Raw genomic sequence first — 25,279 nt, forward strand, 5'->3', positions numbered from 1 at the left:
AGAATGTGTTAGAAGATCTGAAAATATCTGTGAGATTATGTTTTGGTTTTCTGAAACAAAGAGTAACATATTTTTGATTCTCCATTTGTTCTTTTTTTTACCCCATTAAATGAATGAAGAGTTGTCTCTTGCACTAAACCTGAACTATCAATGAAAAAACTTTAGGAAAAAATACATAAAAAACCATCCCAAAATATTTTCATTTGAAGTTTCAAGAATATTTGTGTTCCATTGCTATCAGGTTCACAGCCCGCAATATTTGTGCCACAGAGAAACCAGACTGTGCAAGTAAACATATAGGACACCACAGTTGATCTGGCAGTCAACAGAGTTTAGGTGGTAAAAGGTAGAAAAAGTATTATTTTTGTCGGGAGTGACTGTGACACTCTCGTCTCTTCATGAATGAGGTGGTCAAACAGGGGGTCAAATATGGACAAGTTCAGGTTGAATTTTGCTAAACTGTTTATAAGCTATTTACCAAAGTTATAGCTGAATCTTGGCAGGGATCATTGCCTGCACATCCATATACCAGAAAGGCATAAAGGGACTTTTGATAATGTTTTTTTTTTCTGACTTTCTGTCTTCAGTTGCCAAAACCATCATAGATTGCCTGGAGGAATCCAAATCAGTAGAAGACTGATCCTATTTCTTATCCATCTGGCATTATATTCTTGCTGTACACCAGGCAAGAATCCAGTTTCATCACATCTGTCAAGGTCTAATAAATTTTTGTACTTTGTCATGAATAACCATATACTGCTTTGCAAAAATATTCCTAGCCCTGACATTTTTTTTGCATTTTATCATACAATGATATCAGATGTTAATGTATTATGATTTTATCTGAGATCAAACAAAATAACAATTAATTGTGAAGTGGAATGAAAAGGATACTTGGCTAACCATTTAAAAGTCTGTAAAAATGTGACGTATCTCAATTTAGCTCTGTTTAAGCTGATACTCCTAAATAAAATTCAGTGTGACCAACTTTTTCAGAAGTCATGTAGTCCAGAAATAGAGTCCAGCTGTAAGTAAACTTGACTGTTTGGTGAAGGACACAGAGGGTTTTTAGGAAATTTTTGTAAACAAACAGCATTATGGTGACCGAGGAACACAACAAACAGTTCAATGATGAAGTTGTGGAAAAGTTTAAAGCAGAGTTAATTCAGAGAACAATGACCAGAGCATTAACCATTCCTCTGGGACTGATCATTCCATCATCTGGAAGATGTATTGCACAACTGAAAATTTATTAAGATGTAGTTGCCTGCCTAAACTGACCGACTGAGCTAAGACAGCTAACAAAGAAAAATAGCCAAGATACCGACGGTAAATCTGGTAGGAGATGCAGAAATCCCCAGCTCAAGTGGAACGATCTTTTCTTCAGTAGGTACAGTGAAGCTCAGACCTTTTGTGAAAATGAATGGAGTTAAATGTTTGATTTATTTAATTAATGTATTTAATTAAACAACTACATTCATTTAATCAAGTACAACATGACTGTGTTTAAATAACGGGTCTAAACACAGCTAGAGCTACAATAGCTACAGCAGTGTTTTGGATCAAAGCATCATGTGTTGGAATGATTCAATTAAATGCCAGTCCTAAACATTGGTAAGAATTTCGGGTTGAGGACGTATTTATGTACTCTCTCCATCTAGTATGACTGAGCCAGATTGCAGGTTGCCTGAAAGGAGTTTCATATGTGTAAACGCCTATAGACTTCTGTGTGGAGATTTCTAGTTGTGACCTTGCCTTTATCAGTTCCAGATGTCAGAGGTTTTACATTGCTTATTTTCTTACTTGTTTCAGTGATTTGTTTTCATTAGTTTTGCCTTATGCTTTTGTTCACATTTGATGTAATTATCTAATAACAAACTGTGAGTCAACCAACCTTACCCTTTACTGAGACACTGAGAGAATGCCATTGGCTTCCATGTAACTCATGAAAAGTGGTTGAATGCCAATAGGGAAACTGACAACTTTTATATTCTTTTTGTGTCAAAATGATTTACATTAACTTTAAATGTTAATTGGCCAGTGAGATTATTACATTAATTGAGACAAATGTATAAGTACATCTTGAGATAATAAACTGCACTGATATTCAAATATTTTTCTCAAATAAAACCATGGTATGATTGCAGTGTAAATGCACATGCAGTCATGAATAAGTTTGGTGGATTTTTAAATAGTTCAGTTTTTTCAGTTTGTTGCATGTTAATTTGTTTTATATAATACGTTACTCACTTTGTTGGAATTTCTTATCTGCTTAGCTAAATCTCAGTCTTTATTTTAAGTTTACATTAAGTTTATGAGGCAGTTCTCCCCCCTAGTACTTGCATGCTGTTAGGAGCAAACAAAAAAGGGACAGGATCAGTAGTTTGTCCTTTAAAATCCAGTACACCCATTTTAGTAGTTTCAATTTGATGTGCAAGGTAAGTGACACTATTTGTTTGTACCTTTTACATAATGCAACAGAGGCATTCCAGTTTCACTTGCAACCCACAGAGAAGTCCAGGGGAAAAAGGAAAGGCTTGAGACAGTGTCATTGCCTGAGTCAGCACGGCAGTGATTCTGCAGCTTTAGATGTGGAGCTGGCATATGTCCAAGAGTATGCCAACCCCCTCATTCCTCAAAGTGCATTTATATTACTAGCACTTTTGGCAGGCAGGCCTCTCTTGTGGTTAAAGCTGAAGCGCCTCCCAGACTGAGTATGATTACGATGGCCATAACATAAAAACTGTTATTGGCCTTGTTTGGTGATGGTTATTACAAGTGTATCAAAAACCCGCAGATATGTCTTCCTCTATCCTCTTTCTGAGCTGTGGTGGTACAGCATGCAGGCCCTAATGAATAGGTGATTTAAGTAATTTGACATGTATCATAAATATTAAATGGCTCTCTGCCCTTGGTTACCTTTGCTGCCAGCCAGTGCCTTTGTCATGTATGCTGTAGCTGTTTAGTGGTTTTGTTATTGACAGGAGTGACAGTAGCGGACATTTCAAAGAGAGAAGCCTCAGAAGTTCAACTCTCTAAGGCAGGGGTCTCAAACTCGCGGCCCGCGGGCCAACTGCGGCCCGCGGGACGATAGTTTGTGGCCCCCACCTTAATATAAAAGTTTAATGTTAATGTGGCCCCCGAGCAGTGATGTCAGTAACGCGTTAATTTGTAACACGTTACTGACGTCGGACCACTTTTTTCAGTAACGAGTAATCTAACACGTTCCTATTTCAAATCCAGTAGTCAGACTACAGTTACTTATCAAAATCATTTTTGTGTTACCATCTTCTTTTGTAATTTAATCGTATTTCCTCTACGAGTGACCGACGTCTCTATGCAACAGAAATGTAAACAATGACATGCGCATTTTGTTGGTGGAAAAACTGGAACTATTTTGAGTTTCTGTCGCCAAGTCCGATTATTATAAGCGGCTTTGGGCTTCATTTTTTTAAAGTCGCTTGCCGATTTAATGAGCGGCGGGTTGCGTCTTTTTGGGCTCGTTTTTGAACCTGAAGTTACTCATTTGGGCTTGGAAATAAGCAGAGACTCATAATAGATCCCAGAATTTGGCCGTCATTAAGGTAGTTTTAGTCAGTCTCTCTCTCTGTCTATAATTTCCCTGATGATCCGTCCCGCTGTGTCTTTGTTAATTTCAAGTTAATGTATTACCTCTGAATGACATCGAGCTTCGCGTTGCGCTCCAGAAAACCGCAAACATCGAGACCAATATGAACAGCGCAATAAACGTGAAAACAGCCACGAATGAACGTGTCCGTAGTTTCCAATAATTATAATGGCAACTTAATTCTAATTATTAATACTAAGATAAGTGTCACAAATCTGTGCAGTCATATGAGCTGTGGAGCTGCAGGAGGAGCTCTGTGCGCTGTGACACCAAATTGTTACGACCCGCTACCCTCACCCTGGCTCGTTCTTATTTCTTTTATACAGATTACGGGAGAGAGGGGCCGCAACATTAAGTGCGTAATGGTTTTTAAACAAAAGGAAACCGAGAAAAGAAAAAAAAGGGCACCTGACGGAACACACAGTATGGCGGGGCTTACCTTAGACGTCCGATCAGAAGGTTATGTTCCTCAATCCAGATGGCATCCATGAAGAAGGGCGAGCCCTCGCGATCCCTTATGCGTCAGGCGTTTCGTTTAATAGTTTTTATGTTTTCTTTGTCTTTAAATATATATAGGCTACATAGTTTTCTTTTCTCTTTTCCTTAAAAAAATCCGCACCTCTGGTGATTTCGATGGTGGTTGGTCTTGGCAGGCGTGTAACTTCCCCGGTGCTAAATTTCCTAGCGTCCAGCCGGTTTTTCCAAAAACAAAAACAAATCAAAACAAACGAAGACAAACTTCCTCCCGGCCAAAAACTTCCGACGCTCCCCTCTGGGTGGATCCGTCCCGAGGTGAAGGTACTCGTTTTCATCCAGAGCCTTCCCGCACCGTTTTTAATCGATTTTCCTTCTTTTCGAAGTCCGCTGCTACCGCAGCTTCGCACACGCCACCATCACTCATCTCTCTCAGGTGCGCCACCAGCCCAACTAAAACACCTGGGCTGGCTAAGCCCCGCCCCCCACCGGTGAACCGTCAAAGGTGCCAACAATAAAACAAAAATAAACAATCAGGAGGCGGAAGCAAAGTGCGAGCATGTAACAAAATGCAGGGCCGTAACACAGAACCCGGAGGCTGGGGGGAGGAGGGGCTTTAAAATCCTTCTTAGAGTTTGTTGATGTTACCATTATAAAATAGTTGACAATTAAGTTTTGGCAAAGCTCAATGTGGTTTTCACAGGAGGCGGAGCGTTGTTGTTAGCAGCTGCTGACAGTAACTAAAAAGTTACTTTTAATGTTACTTTCCAAATCAAGTAGTCAGTAATCTAACTAAGTTACTTTTTCAAGGAGTAATCAGTAGTCCGATTAAAGTTACTTTTTCAAAGTAACTATACCAACACTGCCCGCGAGTTTGATATGATTGGCACTTTTCAGTGTTGTGTGCGGAGCTGAACAAACTTACCAATCTCAGTGCTTCAAATGGAGCTCATTGACCCGCAGTGCTTCTCTGAACTCAAAGCCAAGTTCAGGGAGGTGAGTGGAAAACCATACAAGCTTGGGCAATTTTTGAGAGAATTGCCACCCAGCTTCCCTGAGCTTTCCCGAATGTTCAAGCGGACCATGTGTCTTTTTGGGAGCACATACTTGTGCGAAAAGCTCTTCTCTACCTTGAACTTCAATAAGTCCAAGTACAGGTCCAGACTTACTGATGAGCATCTTCAAGCTCTACTTAGGGTCTCAACTGCGTCCTCCCTTAAGCCAAATGTGGCTCGGCTATGCGAGAGGAAGCGCTGCCAGACCTCTAGCAGTAAGAAGTAGGCAGAAGAAACAGTTTATAAACTGTTATATACATAACAGTTTATGTTCAATGTTCCATTCATGTTCAGAAAGTTAAAGGTTAAAGAACTGTTAATACAGCCATTTGAATCTGAATTATAATAATTACATTTATCTAGTCTTCTATAGCTGCTGTGTTATTATTATTATTATTTTATTTATTTATTACTGATTTTTTTTCTTATGAATTGTTAATTTATTTATTTTTTCATCTTATTTTGTGTTTAAAAAATAAAAATAAAGACATTTGATAACATTGGAATGTTTTTGTAAGAGCTTTTCTTGTGGAAAACCCGATGCGGCCCAGCCTCACCCAGACTCTACCTCCAGCGGCCCCCGGGGAAATTGAGTTTGAGACCCCTGCTCTAAGGTAAAATTGTCCTTTGATGTGTATCACTGCTTAGCTTGTATCTCTGTTTGAGAGCTTAACCTTTGTAGAGCAGCCATCATTCTTGTTTTGAAAGGTGATTATAACAACATGGCAAAGCTTGGAAATGATAAACTAAATGCCATATTTTCTAAAAGTTTCACGTGCTCTCAACCTATGTTTATACAAGATGGCTGCCAGGAAACTGCTTGTATTTTCAGATGTTGATTTGGGAAAAGTTTCATGTTTAGACTTCACTGCCAAGAGCCGAGACACTTTTAGTCAGCTGTAGTTGTAATGCCAGGCCACTATGTAACGCTATGACTTTATCAAGTCATCAAATCCATGCACTTTGGACCCTTAGCTTCCCCCTCACTAGCTTCCACCTTATAGTAAACAGTAGCCCTTCTCCAACTTTGATGAACAAAGTGCTTATTTAAGACATATATTCCTTATCAGAAATTGTGTTAAACTGATCAGGTGAAGGAGCACCACACAGCACATCGCTATCCGCTATAGTTTTTGATGTTATCAGCCAGTGCATGCGTAGAATAAACCTTACAGTCACGCATTCTGTAAATGCACACTTTCATATCCGTGGAGTATTTAACACCTTTGTTACAGAAACGTTTCACACTCAGACATGGTTTCAAAAAATGCCAATGTAAGATGCTCCAGTCACTGGTGTTATATAAACTAACAGCTGGATCACCACAAAAATGTTACTGTTAGCTAAATAGAGGCTCTGTGTAAAAAACATACACACACGCACATTAACCAAGATCCTGACGGTGACAAAAGTGTTTTTTTCTTCGGACTATTGTTAAGACAGCTCTAAACTAAAATAAAAAGAACAGATGTCTGTAAATACATTTTTATTTGCTTAAAGTGCTCAAGGGCAACCAGAATAAATACAATGACTGAGACAGACAGAGCAGGGGTTCAACTTTTCTTCATATTCAGTCAGATTCATAAACTAAAGTATGTTGATTCAAAACATTTGTTTTAATTTCTTACTTTAATTTCTTACTTTATAGTGGACATGATTGGAAAATAAGAGTAAAAGAAACAAATGTGCATGTGTTTATATATATATGTTTATATGCACATATAAATATATATGCACACATATATATATGCACACATATATATTTATGTGTGCATTTAAACACATGCACACATAAATATATAAAAATGCTAAACTCCAATATCCTGAAGGTTACAAGTGAACAACAGTCTGGTTTGCTAGTATTCCTCATTGGCAGATTCTGAGATGTTCATTTACTTGCCAGCTGAAAAGTGTGAATATGAGCTTTAAATGGGTGTGAAGGACATGTTTTGGAGAAGAAGCACGTGTTTTCAGTAGATATCCTCTTGGAAAAAATTGTTTTACACAATGTTTTACTCTTCCTACAAAATAGGCAAGCAAAGAGCACCACTTCAGTTATGTTGCTTAAGATTTTCTGGTTTCCTAAGCAGCTGAATGATTTTTGCATAAAAGACATTACGTACTACTTGGTTTTATGTGCAATAAACCCCCTGAGCCAAGTGCAATTCTAAGATACAAGACTTAATTTATAACAAAATAGTTCCAATGCAATATAACCCCTCACTTGTGGAAAACCTGTTTTCCTGGGTTGTTGGATAAATTCCCTATCCAACAGATGTGCCCCTGCCGTACTAGCACCTCAAAAATCATACAGCGTTTGTCTGAGATCCAACACAGTAAGGAATTGAATAAATACTCCCCCAGATTTCTCATGCCAAGAAAGCCTGAGCTGTAAAATGCCCTGATTGATAGAGCAATGTTCAATTCCTCCCTTGAGTCAGAAGTTCAAATTCCTGTGGTGCACCTGCATCAACCGTGCCCTCCCAGCATCTCTGCACTGGAGATAAACTTTTGCTGACAACAATGCCTCATCAGTGGCAGCAGCAATGAGGCTCTCTTTTATTGCCAGAGCTCTGATGTTAAATAATTAATGGCTCACCATGGTCCCTAGCAAAAAGTACTAGAATGGGCAAGTGAGCATAGTCTCTCTCCTTCACTTCCTCTTGTTCTCACTGCCATAGCCACCCCTCCTATTACCGAACCTCAGCCCCCAGTCTTAGCAAAACATCTCTCATTGCTCTCTGTTCAATAAATTACCAACAGTGCGAAAAGGCAGATACAAATAAAGGTGATTTAGCCCAAAGAGATGCTGAGCGATGACTCTCATTAGTCCAGAGTGGAGACCAAAGTCAAGATTTAACTGAGAGAAATTCCTGGCCATTAGCACACTGGCAGTGGGTGTATTGATAGGGTTTTAATAAGATGCTACGTTAATGGTTACTATGAGTGAGTGGGCTTATGCTAATGGAATAAGGCAGAGGAGGGGAGAGGAAGTCTCCTATGTGTTTTCTGTCAAATTCAGTCTAGGCTTGGCGACCGCTACTGCCAGCTTTAACATATGCCTCTGCAGCTGACAACTCGTATAGCGTAAACTTTCCCCATCGTCCACATATAGCAGATTCAAAAATAGAGGTTTTCTTTTTCTTTTTTTTTTTAGAAATCAGAAATGCTAATTCGGAGATGGTGATGTCAATGATGAATGACGCCAGAGGCAGGTCTCCTGTGAGAATAGAAGTCATTTCCTCCTATTAATCAGTTGGACTAATTCTCCCTATTCCATTTTTAACCATACAGTGTCACCGCCTTTAGTTGATCTAATTGAAATATTAGCAGCTAGTTAACTAAATGAATGAAATGTAATCAGCACCCTCCTTATCCCATCTCCGCTGTTCACTACTGTTGTCTGTTTCCCATGTGACGATGATCTTTCTATTAAAGAGAGAAGTTGAGAGATCAGTTAGTCATTTTCTTTATTGCTAGGCTGACATCTCTATTGAGGCAATGGATTACAATTAAGTTTTTAGAATAGAGGTGGAATATCCTGGCAAGAACTTTTTTTTTATCTCCCCATATTTGTCTGTTAATTCACGAGATCTTACATGAGTCAAAGATGAACAAATATTTTAAATGATTTGGGTTTTACAATTATGACATTATTCTAAATTTACTTCACAGTGGCTATTAGATCTCTTTGGTAGGAAAAGCAAAGCTGTGGAGATAATTAGCCTAATCCTCTTTTGGTCAGTTGATGGTGAACAAGTCTTGCCATGACTTCTGTCTGACATAAGATGCAATTGTACACAAACAAAAATTAATTTAAGTTAATCCAAGTGGGTCGTTAGAACAGGCTTAGGCACTGCTAAGCTGCACTTTGTTACCAGTAATGATGTCGCCTGTTTAGGCAGATATTTACAAGTAGTCAAATCAATAAACCAGTGTAATTGAGTGGGACTAATAGATAGTGATCTAGTAGAACTGTTTACAGCTACAGCTGACACATGTGTGATTTCAGATATAATGTGGTTAGACTGTAATAGCGATCTAATTGGGGGTTCATTTCCACATGAGATACCCAACCCTTTAAGAAGTTAATTCTTTTGCTCTCAATAACGGACACTTAAAACACTTTTTTGCTTCTTATGCTGTGTTGGATAGGTAATGATAAGCCACTATTAGAGAGCTTGCTTAAAAGCCTGCAGCTAATGGCTTTATTAGTAATTCAATTACCAGAAGGTATTTTTACATCTGGCCATGTATTAGACTTTTATGCTTACAGTGGTCAAGTTGTTCAGATAATGTGGTTTTTAAGTCAACTACTGGAGGCCAGAGGTGGATTGTTACAGCAATCAGCACAGTTGCCTCAAATTAATAATACTGGTTTGAACATGAGCTGCTATATGGAAGTTGCTTACTTCACCAGTATTAGTTTGGTTTTTCTTTGGTGCTCTAAATTTTCCACAGCCCAAAGTCATTTAGATAAACATGGTGGTTCCAAATGGGTGCAATGGTTTGAGTGCAAACCTTCATGGTTGTCTGTTTCTTTATTTAAGTTCTGCAATTGATTGTTGAGCTGTAGAGACTGCACCTTTAATTTTGGTTTGCGCCAATATTTGTTGTTTCTATTGAAAGATAAGAAAAAGCAGGCCAAATGAGTTTATTGTTCAGCAGAAATTGGGCTAGTTGCCCAATTAGCTCATCACACTTATTATTATCCATTTGCATTGTGGGAAATGAAGGAATTTGTTACAAGAAATGTATGCACTTGGTACTCTCAACTGTGACATCTCAACTGTCGGCAAACAGTGAGCACAGAGTCCATGTGTCTCACAGAATATGCACAATACGCCCGAGTATTGATTGATGATCACGTGTGGGGGAAAAAATGAGTTTTTTGGAGCACTACATTTCTGCAAGAATTTAAATGTTGCATTTCTGAACAACATTACTAATTTGATCCTGCACTCCAATATCTACCACTAAATGTTGCCATAATAGGCCTGGTTTATTTTGCAAGATAGCAGTTGGTAGGAATATTATCTTGCAGCAAGAAGGTCCTGGATTTGAATCCCGGCCTGTGGTCCACTGCATGGAGTTTATATGCCCTCCCATGGATATGCAATGATTAAGCCATGTTAATGATTCTGCACATAAACATTTACTTGAGAGTTTTTAATTGTACAACGGTGACATAGCTGTCAAAATGGAACAAGACACAGTGTACCATGTCATTCCAACTCGATTAGTCCATGGATAATCAGTTTTCCACAACAGCGTAATATTTGGCTCTACAAGGAAACAAAAATGTTTAAATGTGGCAGTTCCAATGACAGATTAAAAGACAAATCTAAAATGGCAAATTTATATTTTCTCCTTCATTTGGCTCAGACACAGAGAATCCTAGTATAACCAGCAGAAACATTTGGAGAGTGTGGTTATTGATTTGTTTAATTTTGTGACCCACAAACACCAGCAGGCATTTTATATTTATAGAGTACCCTAATGGTTGCTTTGACTGTCTGGCCACTGACCTCGCCAGAGCCATGTGTCAGCTTTGAGTTGTTCCTTCCCTTAAACCCAAGATTCCAATTGTTTCGTCATCCTGGGGCAAAAAGTATTTCCAACAGAGAGACTGTTTATAGGGGTAAGGATATATCCATCTTCTTTTCCTGTCTTCAGTCACATAGGTTCTTTTATTGCATAAAAAACCTATAGCAAAGATGCTCACGTCATCCTTTATCTGTCATCAATAAGCTGGCCCACATCCACTCAACATATTCCCTTTAGAAATGCCTTATTGTCAAGAAAACAATTTTTTTTCTGACTGTCATGACAGATTTTCAGACTGTCACATGCCCTATATCATCAACTCTGGAAAAGACTTTGTACCCAAACAGAGTATTTTCAATTTACTCATGTGCTTCAAAAAACAGTGGAAAGGCTGATTGTGACTTATTTATGTTATAAACTTTCACGTTTTTATGTTTCTGGTTCTAAAATATGATATTCTCCCTTTAGAGTGGGAATACAACTTGGGTAAAAAGTAATGTCAAGAAGCTACACAACCACCACAAAATTGGCTTTACTGCTCATAACGTGGTTGTAATTTAATTAACATATCTTACTGTGTTTTCCCATTACAGAACATGGAAAATTGATGTACCACATCAATAATTGCTTTAGATAGAGCTGTCCATTTAGCTTACCCACTAATCAGGCACACTTTTTTTTTTTTACTTTCACAAAGTATATGTCTTTTACCGTGAAGCATATGAAGAAAGTGGACAGAAATTGAGGCGAAGCAATCAGCTGATAAATCTTTGCTTTCCCTTTTTTTCCCCTCACCCTTTCAGACGTGAAAGCCTGATAACCACCAGCACCCCACCACATCCCCCTTCTCTTGCCCTTCACATCTGTGTGTCTGCACAGCTGCGATAAGCAAATCAATATCCTGTCAGTTCTTATTTTTACTAGTCCAATTCTGCTCTCTGCACCTTCCACAAGGTGACAAACTCTTTCCTCCTGGTCTGGACTGGACAATCTTAGTCTGCTCTTTGTAGAATATTGTCTCTCAAGTGACATTGAAAGACACTTGATCACTGAAATGATGTCCGTGTGCAGTCGTGATGCAGCCAGTGTACGTCCTCAATAGGGCTAAAAAGTTTCACCGTGTTGAATTTATCAGTTTAAATGAGTCCGTGATGGGCTGCCCTGTCTCATTCAATCTGCTGTGTCATTTTTCTCAAGAGAAATTGTGCTGATGTTCTACTTTACATCAAGACACGCCTCAGATATGCATTGACAACTTACTGCCAAACAGCATGCGTAAAATGTAGCAGCTGCATTAATCAAATTCAAGTCAATACCAGGTGACTGCAAAAAGATAAAAAAAGCATTTACATTTTCCAGTTGCATGTAATCCTCCTGAAGGATTGATATATTAAATATCTTATGTCTTGTGCTTATATTATTGTAAATTGAATAGGATTTATGAATCACAATAATAAGGTGATTTCTTGTTTCTAGAGACTTACTGGAGGTTTACATATTAAATTGAACAAATGGATGCTATAAAATGCAATTATAGAACATGCAAAATTCTTCGGTTTCTTCAAGATTATTTTTTATCTTTGAGATAATACATTGTAAAATGCAGCCAAACTAAAATTGGAGCTTTTAAAATATTGAATTTTGGTTTTCTCCCTGAAAAATGTAACTCTGCTTTGAGACAGTCCATTCAACAACTTCTCAAGGTCTTTTTGCAGCTGTCAAAAATATAATCTATTTATTTGTACCATGAAAAGCAGGGTGTTTTTTTCCTTCTTTGTACATCAGCACAAAAAAGCTACATAGGAAAGAACTTGTAACTTTTTTTTCCCCAAAGCAGATACAAAAACTTTGATAATCAGTTTTTAAAAAATGCAAAAGTTTGTGTTTGAATGCTGGATGAGTACATTGTCAGCCAGGACCCCTGAGTTTGGGTCTCACTCGAGCACTTTCCTCTGAGATAAAACTTTTATCTGCCACTGTTTATTTTCATTTCCCCATTCACTGTTTAGTTAGCTTTAGGTATTAAGAAAACATGAATTTAGCGTGAGAATAAAACCAAGTTGTTTCTTTGTTCCCTGTATGGTTACGGTTCATCATAGTGCTCCTATCCTATTCTGTGGAAAATACATCCTGAAGCACTCGTTAAACTTAAAACATGATTGTCAGTGAGAATGAGTTATATCAACTGTTGAAATCTGTGTCCGACCTCAGTAAATATAAATTATCATAAAGGACCTGATGGTTTCTGGTCTTTATTTACTTGTACTCCTTTTCATGATAAAAGGAATTGTGAATTACAACACAAGAATGTATGTTTAATATTTGAATGAGTTTGAGAACTGCATTTGTTTTCAATCCAACTGATTATTTTTTCAAATATTGTTTCAATAAGCTGATGCACATTTTCTTATTTGCTCCCTAAAAAGTTAAGTTATTCTACTTTTTTGTTTCAAAGTTAGTGCATTGCATGATATTATATAAATACACCTTCCACAGAAATTGCTCACAACTGCAAAATAATTAAAAAAAACACTAATTCTTTCACCCGTCTTGTTGAAATTCTTGGTATAACATACTGCGAAATTGGCCATTTCCATAAATACATCCTGATTCTGTGTTTTTAAAAGTGCCAATCATAGGCATATAATCTTGCTTGAAGGGTAAAGAAAGAAAATGGAAAGACAACTCTGACTTGATCTTTTCTGAGCACAGCTCACATTCAACAAGCGAAGATAAAATTAATTTGGTTGGAGCCACTCAAGCTTTTTATTCACAGATTTCCTGTCTGAGGGCAACAGGGAGAAGATTTGTTTAAATATTCCGTGCCCAAGGCAATGTCAAACAACAGCAGACCCCGATAAGATTTTCAAGGCTTGCCACTGAAATTAGTGACTCAAACAATGATTTCTTGGAAACATTTCTCAGGGCCTTGGGTTTGGGGTTTAGAAAATTGTGGAACAGAAGGATGAGTGTGTCATTCCACAGAATCTTTCATATCCCCAACTTGAAAATGTCAGTCACTTCATGAAAGAAAGCATAATCGGGGCTGTGGTCCATCACTAACACATTAATGATTTCTTCCAAATGGGTATCCTCCAGTGTGCTCCTTATCACTACCAAGACACACACTGGTGTCCTGTATTGGGTAAATAAACACTTGCATCTAAATGGATAGGGCAAAAACACAAACTGGAGGGCTTTGTGTCCATTTTTGAAGTTTGGAACCGTTGGCTAAATGGAACTGACAGCCATGCATAATCACCTGCAGTTTTAGCTCGAGGTGCTTTGGCTCGCCTGGGAAACAGCCTTGTTGAGAGCAGATTCAACCCCAAAAGCCCCATTAAACTCTAATCCAAAATAGGGCTCTATGCCCTGACAGTTAAGGAGAAATAGAATACAGTTTCACACGCTGCATATATTCGGAAAAGTTTGGGAGAGAAAAACAATACTTGTGTTGCCGGTATGTTTCTTCATAATAGAGAATCTAACTATTTAGACCAAAAATATCTTAACCACTTAATATATAAACACAAAAAACAAGTAGTCTCCATATTCCTCTTTTTTTTTCCTGTGAAGTAATTGGGGTCACCTATTTGCCCCTTTCTAATCTCTGTTCTCACAAGCCTAGCTTATGACTAATTATTCAATTCTCAAGAGATAATCAAATACACTTCTTGGTTTTGCTTTCATAAAAATCCTCACTGGACTTAGATCAAATATTGACATATGAACAGAGTCACTTTTTTGACAGTATTGGCCAACCAAACTTCCAGATGAGTTAATGAGGACACTTAAACATATGTCTAAAATTTTTCATTTTATTAATAAGTATTTTTAGTTTTTGCTTCAATTGGTTCCCATGAAATTTATTTATTGCTCTGATGATTTTTGTCAGAAGTAAAAACTTTCAAATCTCTTTTTTTTTTTAGCTAATCATGGGATACACTTAGTTGGTCTCAGGTAAATTACAGAAATGGTAACAATAGCTTTAAATGATGTAACATTAGTAAATCCAGCATGCATATAGAGTGAATCTAAACATGCTGCATGTTGTACCATATATAAACTAAATAAGCAAGACAAAAAAATTAAATGGGAAGCAAAATAAAATAGAGGTTGTTAAAGTGATCCACTTTTTTCACATTGACAAGACAAAATCTTTCTTCATATCAATGACAATATAATTTATCTGACTTAACTCATAAGTTTGGCAAGATTGGTGTCTTTATTCACTGGTAAATTAAGAGGACGTTTATGACAGGCCACTTGTCCTCAGGGTAACACAAATACAATATTTGTAAATCTTATTCATTAAGGTCTAACCAGGAGATGGTAATAACTATTTTTAGTCAAGGATAGAGAGATTCGAATGAGATCTGAGAGTATATATTACATATTTATACTAATCAAACTAAAAAGTGTGAGGGACGTGCCTGTTGACTTTGATACAGGCTTCAGCATTGACTGATCATAGGTCAGGTGATACAAGACTTTCCTGTGGCTGGTTACTTTTGCTTGTTTATATTTTTTGAGCTCACTTTAAAGATTTGTCAAAATATACAAATTTGTCTATCTTTTGAAGCAAACACAAAGTTTGTGACTTAGTTGAGTCCGTTTCTTTGCAAGGTTCAAATCTAAAATTTGCAAAGCAACTTTCTCCTTAAACAAACCAATGTGGGCAGAGCATTTGCTTAAAACAAGCTGTCTACCAAGAATTCATTTGCATATTCAAGGTATTTATTATTTTTATATTTTACAATAGTCAAGGTTTCATACTGATTCATAAAATGATATGATCTTTTGTCTAATAAGTCAGTACCGCCAGAGGGTTTTCATATAAGTGGGAAAATATTGTAAAACAGTTTGTAATGTCAGACAGCAAAATTATTTTAATAGCTTAATTCCGTGAAAAAGACTATTTGTTTTCGCTAAAGTAAGGGTTTATTTAGTTTGCATGAAGTTGAACTGGATAGTCAAAGTGAATAGAAGAGCAAAGAATATCAGGAGTTTAAAAATCAAAGCTCAAGGTCTGGTTTATGCGGCAATAGTGTTTAAAAACACAATACAGTAAATGGAAAGTGCAATAATTGTTTCAACCTTTTACAAAGTAAAACAAATTTAAAAAACAGAAGCGGGTTAGCTGTCATAGCCAAATGGTCACATTTAATTCCTCTCCTTTCACTTATTGAAAGGAGAGGTTCTTATTGGCTTTATATATGTATTTTAAAGCATATTTCTTTTAACCTTTAACATTCAAGGTTGAGTTACATTTTCACTGCTGATTGTAGTGCTGCGGTGAAAGAAAAAATAAGAAAATACTTTCATGTTATGACTCGATATGGATGATAACTTTATCAAGATAGTCTGCTTAACTCATAAACTATTTAATCTTTTCAATTTAATTCCCCTTTTGCTTCAGCCTTTGAAAGGGTTCAAGATTAGCCTTGGTCTATGCTACACAAATACAGAAAGACATATTGACTTGTGGAATTTCAAACACATTTCTCTCTGATGCAAAGAAGTGAAATTTTTTGACAGGAAATAAATATTTCATTTATTTCTTTATTTATTTTTCCCATGGAAACACAGGAACAGTGTCAGATAGATGTCCAAATAGCCTGCAGATGGACACAGGCAGAGAAGTCTTTATGTGGCTTGGAGGGATTTGACCTTGTGAAGTCCATGAGATAACATAAGACAACAATTCACAACTGCTGACAAACTCACAAAGTGCAAACACATACAATACTGTGTGACTGGTTTTACAATTCCATGTGCAACTACATTTACTCGGCATCCCACACCTATTTTTTAACCCCAACACTTTCAAGTTCACTCCCACAGATTAGTGCCCTGACAACACCACAAACTAGTTTTCTCCATACCCTTGATAATGCAGTTGGCTGAATATCTATAAATAGGCTGTAGGGCTCTGCACAGTCTTAATTTGCCACCCCCATACACTCCTATAGCAATTATCCCAAGGTTTATTTCGGTTAAGCAGTCAAGCACGGGGAATAAACGACTCCGCCTATATGCCATGGTTAATAAGGAGGATGCTTAAACCCAGTCAGCAATCAGTCAATTGAAACTCCATTTAGATGTTAGATATATATTTTTTAAATTTTATAGCATGTTTTCTGTTCTGTTTGATAATGTATTTGTTTGTGGAAAATAACAGTACTTCTATTTTAGAATAATTGACCTTTTAGGCTAAAGTAATTGAATTCTGTTATCTGTGAGAAGGAAAGGTGATAGACTCTTTGGTTTCTCTGTTAATCTGACAATTTTCTTTATTTATTAAATTCATTAATCATCATTAGTGCCAGCCTTAAGTTACTTAAGGTATTGTACTGAGTGCCAACCCTCACCAGGCAGGTCCTTCCCGGTAGGAATTTGGTGGGTGGAGCTGACGTGACACACGGTTCACATTCCCCAGAGGTTTGGTCTAGGCTTACTGAAGTGTATCTTCATTGCCTCCTTTATTACTTTCTTACCCATGGGTGGCAATGAAAACATTTGCTTTGTGGCTTTTTCTGAACTTCACAGGTGATCAAATCTTATTATAAAGTGATATCCATGCTCATAGAAAACCCATCAATGTGGAGGATATGTGTTGTTTGTTCCCAGGCCAAATAGAATATAAAACTAGGTAAGTTTGGATTCTGCCCCCAAGGTCTTCCCTAAGTGGAACAGGCCAGAAAGACCTTCAAAAGGTAGCACCCATAAGCAACACATTTTTTATTTTTGTTTGTTTTTAGCTTGGACCACTGGAGGCCAATAGTTGTTTGACTCAGCTCTTTTATCATCTTTATTACTGCAGAAAACAACAAACTATCTACTTGCTTGGAACAGGATGGAGTGAACTCCTTGGCTATGCAAATATGCAACCTATTCTTCCATAGCAATAACTACAAAATATCACTGTTTTTGTACAACAGAACCAAAGATAAAGCCTTTCTCCGTAGGCTGTCCAAATTACACTTGATTTTTATATTTTCCTTCAGCCTAGGTTACTGTAACTTCAGTGAAAGTCTTTAACATGCTTCATTTGGATATCAAATCCCTAACCTCCCCTTCTTTGTGACAACTTTACCCATCTCGTTACCCTGATGTGCAAGACAGTTCATAAAGCCTGCATTATCAAAACAGTGGAAACAGTCAAGTGATTGGAACTATCATCAAACCTAAGATTTTGGAGTTCAACAAACTACAGATTGTAATAAATCTGAGCTGAGTAAAGCAGTATGTATTTGCAACCTGTTTAAAATTATACCTGATCCTTTAAAAATCTCCACTTGAAGGGCTTACAAAATATATGACCAGTTTTATGACATGACGTGTTTTTAACAGATTGTGCTGATTTATTTTGACATGGTATGGGAAAATAATTACCATGTCATCATTTTGGATTTGGCTTGTATGTGCATGTGTTCAGATTGTTACTACATAACTCTTTTGTTATTATTTTTAAATTAATTAATTAATTTCTTATGTTCTCATTTCACCTGGAATTTGAGTTTAGAAAAGAAGAGCTTATTACTCATGTGCCACAACTTTTAAATCTACTTCAAATGATTTGATCTACAAATGTTTTCATGCAAAGATCTATAACATGTAACAAAAACTTTTTATCATCCCATATGTGATAAAGCAGTGGTCCCCAACCTTTTTAGTAGAGCGGACCAGTCAACCCTTCGTAAATTTTCTGCGGAACGGGGGGGGCGCCGTAAGGATTGAGACCCGATGCCGTTGTTTATTACTCATTCTGCTGCATGTTGACACGCAAGACGTAACCGACAGCTTCCGGTTTAGTATTTTCAAAGTAAAAGCTCCTCCAGACTCAATACATACAGCAGACATATTTAATTATTTCTTGCTCAGCCCTGTGCCAATTGGGGGTTGGGGATTATTGTCCTAAAGTACTTTGGATCAAGGACTGTGTGAGACATGGTTGGTTATTGGAAGCACTGACTGTGTTATGTCCCTAGAGTATCTTAATATTTTCATTATTTAATTTTTTGAACGTACAAAGCAGCAGGTAAATACACTCCACTTAGGTAGCATGTCTGAATGCAAATGTGTCATGGTTTTGGTAAACATCACAACACTAGCATTTTACTTAGTAGTCAAGTCTAAAACCTGCAGAAAGGAATGCTTTTTACATGTTCTCCCAGGGAAAACCTCTAAACCCAAACTGTGGAGCCGATGTGCTTACTGGCCTGCAGTCCAAACACATGGCTGCAAAGGAAGCTGCCAGGTGCATACGTGAGTGGAACATCTTTTTCCCCCTGCAGCCACTGCCCCAGGTTTTTTTGCGTTAAATGAAAAGCCACACTAAGTGAACTTGATAGTTGAAAAAAATGTTTCAAGTGTTACAGTGCAACAGTGGTTCAGTCTATAGCTGCTTTTGCAAAGCAGTCATCCGTTTTCTGCTTCTCGGGCACATCCAGGAGCCTGTTAAATCTGTAACAATGAAATTAATTGAATTAAATGTTATTTCACTTATGAGGAACATTTTGATTAGACCATTTTCACCTTTGCAAGAAACATAGATCAAGGATATATAAAGGCATTAATTTACACTTCTGAATGTATGCATTCTGAACATATATAACACTTTGCCTTCTTTTGACTATTTCCATCATATTTATCTTAAGGATGGCAACTGCAACAATAATTAGTGTAGAGTAGCGCCTTGACACCTGTAATATCTTTGAAAAATGAATCTCCTTGGAGGTACTTAGGATGTGTGCTGCATAGTCAGGTATCTGCAGGTGTGCTAGCTGCACTTGTCCCATTGAATGTTAAGATCTGGAGTTTACCCTTGATATTTTTGTGCCAGTGGAAATTGAAAGTGACTCAAGTCAAGGTATCATTGAATCAAAAAAAAAAACATTCACAAAAAGAGAAATGGAGAACTACACAGAGAGTAGGGAGTGATGGTGGGCTTTCAAGAGTGAGGAAGAAAACAAACAAAAAAAAGAGAGGAAGTGGCAAAAAGAGAGACTATCAATACTAAAGCTGTTGCACGATTAAAAAAAGACAGAAAAGGAGCGATGGCTATCTCACTGGGAAGGAACATAAAATGACAGAGGTCCAGCAGACACAGAGGCTTTGATTTCCCCTCAGCTTCAGACTGACCTTCACCTGCTCCCCATGAACCAAGCAAAGGAGACACAAGTTGGAAGCACTGCTCCCTTCAGTCTCCTTTAGCATGCGCTCTAGTAGCTGTAATAAAACAATGCTGTCTGAATGGCAAAGAGTGACGGAGCGAAAAGCTCCCATGACCTGTGCATGTAACTTGTTTAATGACCGTAAAAAATGGTGAGGTGAGTCACATATAGAATAATAGAAAAATAAAATATGGAGGGAGGGCGGCTGCATTCAGATATGCTGCATTTATTTTATATTTGATATACTTATATGATGGAATCAAATAAAAAAGGTGAGTGGGAGGGATAAATTAAATAATTATTTGATTTATACATAAAGGATTATGCAAATGTATTGCATTTCAGAAAATTTGTCATGTTTAAAGAAAAAAATACTAATGGTATTCTAATATTTTTAGAGGGCGTCTTTCTTTAATTTAGCAAAGCAAACTTGATTATCTTTCCTCGTACAGAGCTAACTCAGGCTTTTCTATGTAAATCCTCAAATTTTCACTAATATAATATTTATTATTTGAATAATATGAAGAAGAGCTAGGGCAGCATCAGAAAAAAGGGTCTACATGTGGGGTAAATGTTAGGGCTGAAAAGGCACATTTTATAATGCATTTATTTTTAGACCAGTGTGAGGTGTTTCACTATTAGAAATAAGAAAATCAATTTTTTGGATCCTAATTTGTCTAAAGTTTCACCTGAGGGTGACTCTTAGTGCCTGGGTTTTACTTTAGCACAGGAGCAGTGAATTTATTAACTAATGCACACCAAATTGCCTACATCAATTTAAATCACTGGTGACATTTTTGTCATTTTATATAAGCATTACTAATCAGTGAGGTGGTTCATGTTTACTCATATTTTATGTTGTGCATAATGTCACAGAATGTGTAAAGCAAGCCTTTTACATTTTTGACATTTTGTAGAAACCTTTCATAATATGGGCATAATTCTAACTGAGAGAAAAAAAATTGGTGTCAGCAAGCAGAGTAGATAAAAAAAAAACTTACTCAGACCATTTTTCATTTTAATTTTATAATATAGTCCATTTTCTGAAGAATGTCACCTGAATTATAGTACTTCAATGACCATGACTTTATGACAAATTAAAGTCAATAACAGATTCTTTGAAAAATTGGTGGAACATGTTTGGTACTACTGATTCTGTTTTTGCTACTAATGTGTTGTAAAAATAAATCATCACAACTAGTCATAAAACTGGATCAAAGCACCCCATAAACTTAATTAGTTGAAAATGTTATTAAATATTTTTCAGGGTAAAAAGCCTACGAAAGAGGGAACTGAACGTTTTACTGCCAAGTTTGATTGGTGCAAAGAAAGAAAAAAACTTCAAACAAACAAGAAAAACTTATTGGATATGCAGATTTATTTCTGCGGACCAGTTAAGAGGTGACTCCTGATGAATGTCACTGGTAAAGTGTACACAGATGTTAACATTCAAGCAGGACCAAGGTTCATAGGAGGAATGTGCCCTGACTGATTAATCACATTTATTTATTTCTTCTGGAAACTTTATCATAATCCCTTGTTTACTTAGACGCAACATGCAAGTGTTGTAGTCATCCAGCAAATCTATTCAATCCTAGGTTTACAGAGTTGCTGGTAGCAAATAGAAGGTGGTAGGGTACACTCTCAACATGTCACCAGTCCATCACAGGAACACAACACAGACATGCTCCCAGGTCAATAGCAAGAATGTCTGCCTTGATTTTGGAAAACTGTGAGTTTGATTGAAAGTTTTACTTAAACCCAAGTTGCTTTCTAATAAGTGTGTGTGTGTGCGCGCGTGTGAATGTTTTTAGCGTGGCTGGGTGAATAAGAGAAGCTTTTCATTGTCATTATGAATAACAATTAACAGTTGTTAGGCGGACACATAGTTGCAACTAAATGTGCATCAAACTCGATTAATTATTATCTCCATTCTAGCTACTTTTCAGAGCTATTTTAATCCTATTAGCTTTAAAACCTCTCCTGGCTCTCTCTGCCATTGTCACCATCAACAACTAAAGTCCACTATTGCCATATCATTGTTGTGTTCCGGGGCTCTCTGTCCTATTGGTGGGGTTGCCTGCGCACCGTTCTACATATTACCACCAGTAGGCGACAGGTTTCGGATGGAGTGCGGTGACGTCATTATTTTCCCCAGCTGTTCCCGATCACCTTCATCAGCGGAGCAGACAAAAGGAGTGGGCCGTCAGTCCAACGTCGCCTGAGTGTTGTGCCAGTCACGGTACCTCTGAGCCCCCCTTGAGCTTGTCTCAGTGTTCCTTGTTGCCTAATTCTTCTAGTGAATCTTTTTGTTCTTCTCCGTTGCCTTCAGGTTGCCCGAGTTTCCAGATTCGCCTCTCTGCTGTTTGCAAATCTCCTCTGGACTCCACGGCTGGCGGCCTTTCCACTCCTCCGTGTCTCCGTTTCACCCGAGCCTACCTGTCCGCTCCCCGCCGCACTCCTCCGTTATCCCTGGATCCATTAGGGACCGAGACCCCGGACAAACTCAGTTTCCCTCCACAACTCCGCTCCAACAACGACAAGTAAGATCTACCCGTTTTCTTTCCCCGAGAGTTTTCCGTTCTCCACGACCCTGAACTTACCACCCTGCTTTTTTTCCTCCCAGTGAACCGCTGCTGCCGTTACTGTTTATTCCCCTGGACCAGACCACTCCGACTCACTCTCTTTGATTATTGTGTGATCCTTAATAAATCATTTTAAACTGATTTCACTTCTCCTGTGGTTGTGTTCTGCATTTGGGCTAATATTCAACCCAACATGACAGAACACTCAGGCCAACCACTTAGCCCAGCAGACGCAATACGGAGAACCCTGTCTGAACAACAATCACTTTTACAAACGCACGATACTGCATTAAGGGAACTAAACAAATTGCAAACAGAAACTAATCAACAATTAACGGAGTTAAAAGACTTCCTCCAGCGCGCCTTTCCTCAGACTCAGTCTCCAGCTCCCGCACCTGATCCAGCTCCAGTCCTCGCAGTCCAGCCTACGTTTTCCGATGTCCGACCTCCAACTCCTGAAAGATTTTCAGGTGATCTAAATAAATGTAATGGATTTCTGCTTCAATGCTCAATAATCTTCAACCATTCTCCACAAAGTTTCTCCCATGACAGCGCAAAGATTGCGTATGTTATTTCCTTGTTGTCTGAACGAGCGTTATTATGGGCAGAAGCCCGTTTCCCGGACCCCGCACGGTACGGGTGCTCGTTTAATGATTTTTTAAAGGAATTTAGACAAGTTTTCAGCCACGAATCAGACAACTCCTTTAATTCTAGGGAGTTGTGGAATCTCAAACAGGGCCACCGAACGGTAGCTGACTTTGCAGTGGATTTCCGCATCAAAGCCGCGGCAACCGGCTGGAATGCCGGCGTTAAAGTGCATACTTTAATGCTCTGAACGAATCTTTAAAAGATGAACTCGCTACTCTCGACGAGCCTAAGACGTTAGAGGAACTGATAAATCTCACCATTCGTCTTGACAGTAGAATCCGGTCTCGTGCTAGAGAAAGAAGCCGAAGAAATCAGCCGGCAGAACGCTTGACTCCCACTCCGAGGGTTTCTCCTCCCCGAGCCTCCCCGGAACCCGAACCCATGCAAGTAGGACGGACTCGGTTAACTCCGGAGGAACGGCAGCGGCGCATCACTGCCCGCCTATGTATTTACTGCGGTGCCCCTGGTCATTTTCTCGCTCGTTGCCCGATCCGTTTAAACCCCCAGGTCCGCCTTTAGAGGCGAGGAGGTTGGCGGACCATTTATTAAGTAAAGATGCTCCTCGATTATTACTGCCTGCTACTTTGAACTATCAGAATTATTCAATTCCGTTGTCCGCCCTTGTGGATTCTGGCTGCGAACAGAACCTTATAGATGAATCCTTGGTAACACAAATGGCCATAGAAATCGAGCCATTACCAGTTCCATTGCGAGTAACTGCCTTAGATGGAAAGACGCTTCCACAAATCTCCCACCAAACCAAACCGCTTCACCTAATAATCTCCGGTAATCACAGGGAGTCCATTTCATTCTTTGTGTTTCCCACCTCTAACTCGCCTATAATCCTCGGTTTTCGGTGGCTGCAACAGCACAATCCACAAATCAATTGGTCAGACAGGCATGTCGAATCTTGGTCCACTTCTTGCCACTCATCATGTCTCCGTTCAGCTGTTCCTCCAGGTGTCCCGCCGGCTGAACTCAAGGAGGCTGACCCCGTCGACTTGTCGATGATTCCTCATGAATACCATGATCTAGCTCCTGTTTTTAGTAAATCTAAGGCCCAGTCTCTACCTCCTTCTCGTCCCTACGATTGCTCCATAGACCTTCTACCCGGTGCTCCATTACCTTCCAGCCGATTGTATAACATCTCCCGTCCCGAAAGAAAGACCTTGGAGAAATACATTAATGAATCCTTAGCCGCTGGCATCATCCGCCCATCTTCGTCACCGCTGGGAGCAGGGTTTTTCTTCGTGGGAAAGAAAGATGGGTCATTACGTCCATGCATCGATTACAGGGGTCTAAATAACATTACAGTTAAAAATAAATATCCTCTGCCACTATTATCAGCAGCATTCGAACCAGTTCATGGAGCAACTGTATTCTCCAAATTGGATCTAAGAAACGCTTACCACCTCCTGCGCATCCGTAAAGGGGATGAGTGGAAGACTGCATTTAAAACGCCCATTGGACATTTTGAGTATCTTGTAATGCCATTTGGATTATCGAATGCTCCTGCCTTTTTCCAGGCGCTAATAAACGACGTTCTAAGAGACTTCTTAAACATTTTGTGTTCGTTTATCTCGACGACATCCTGATTTTCTCTAAATCCTTAGATGAACACAAGTATCATGTCCGTCAGGTTCTACAAAGACTCCTAGAGAACAAACTATATGTGAAGGCAGAGAAGTGTGAATTCCACAAATCATCCGTGTCATTTCTGGGTTTCATTCTAGGGGGCGGACAGGTAAGGCCGACCGAGGAGAAGATTCGGGCTGTCTTAGATTGGCCAAAACCAGAGACCCGCAAACAGCTGCAACGTTTCCTAGGATTTGCCAATTTTACCGTCGTTTCATTACGCAATTACAGTCAGACAGCCTTGCCCTTACCGCTCTAACTTCTTCAAAGATTCCTTTCAGTTGGACCCCAGCTGAAGCCGCTTTCTCTCGCCTCAAGAACCTCTTCGCTACGCACCCATCCTCATCCAACCGGACCCCTCAAAGCAATTCATCGTGGAGGTGGGCGCCTCTGATTCAGGAGTTGGAGCAGTACTGTCCCAAATTTCATCCCAAGACAATAAGACTCACCCTTGTGCCTTTTTTCACGCAGGTTAACACCACCGAAAGGAACTATGATGTTGGGGACAGAGAACTACTAGCCATAAAATTA

At 38.6% G+C, this 25,279-nt stretch overlaps 1 long non-coding RNA gene across 1 annotated transcript; it reads left to right on the top strand.

The window, feature by feature from the left end:
- Positions 1-21,927: 21,927 nt before the first annotated feature.
- Positions 21,928-22,670, top strand: LOC122836927. Its single transcript, XR_006371668.1, has 2 exons — positions 21,928-22,423; positions 22,507-22,670. It is a non-coding gene; the product is annotated as an uncharacterized LOC122836927 (long non-coding RNA).
- Positions 22,671-25,279: the final 2,609 nt, after the last annotated feature.

Source organism: Gambusia affinis, linkage group LG09, assembly GCF_019740435.1.
Source record: "Gambusia affinis linkage group LG09, SWU_Gaff_1.0, whole genome shotgun sequence".
Classification (NCBI taxonomy): Eukaryota; Metazoa; Chordata; class Actinopteri; order Cyprinodontiformes; family Poeciliidae; genus Gambusia; species Gambusia affinis.